The following is a 646-nucleotide window of genomic DNA, read 5'->3' as shown; positions in this document are numbered from 1 at the left end:
CTAAGATTAGGAACAAGACAGGGATGCTCACTTCACCATTTCTATTCAACACTGTACTGAAAGTCCTAGCCAGTGCAATAACGCAAGGAAAAAAGCGGCATACAGATCGGGAAGAAAGGTGGAAGCAAAGCTGTGCCTATTCGCAGTTGACATAATTATTACATAGATAATTCTAAGAAATCCACAAAGTAATTACAGGAACTATAAGTGAATTTGGCAAGGTATAGGATACTAAGTCAATGTACAAAATCAATTATATTTATCTAGACTGGCAGCAAAGAATTGGAAAATGAGGTAATTTCATTTATAGGGGCATTAAAAAACAAAATATTTAGAAATAAATTTAACAAAAGAAACTAAAGATGTCTACATTGAAAACTACAAATTTAAAAAAACTGAAGTAAATGGTTTATGAAACGTAAGGTTTTAAAGATGTCTTTTTTCTGTAAATTCATCTATAAGCCCTTTTGTAAAAATTAAGAAGCTGATTTTTTTTTAGAAATAGGGTCTCACTCTGCCACCCAGGCTGGAGTGCAGTGGCACAATCATAGCTCACTGTAGCCTCCAACTCCTGGGTTCAAGCAGTCCTTCTGCCTCAGCCTCCCAAGGAGCTGGGACCATAGGCGCCCACCATCACGCACAGTTA

Source organism: Colobus angolensis, unplaced genomic scaffold, assembly GCF_000951035.1.
Source record: "Colobus angolensis palliatus isolate OR3802 unplaced genomic scaffold, Cang.pa_1.0 Scaffold93, whole genome shotgun sequence".
In the NCBI taxonomy this organism is placed as follows: domain Eukaryota; kingdom Metazoa; phylum Chordata; class Mammalia; order Primates; family Cercopithecidae; genus Colobus; species Colobus angolensis.
Note: the sequence above shows the minus strand (reverse complement) of the source record.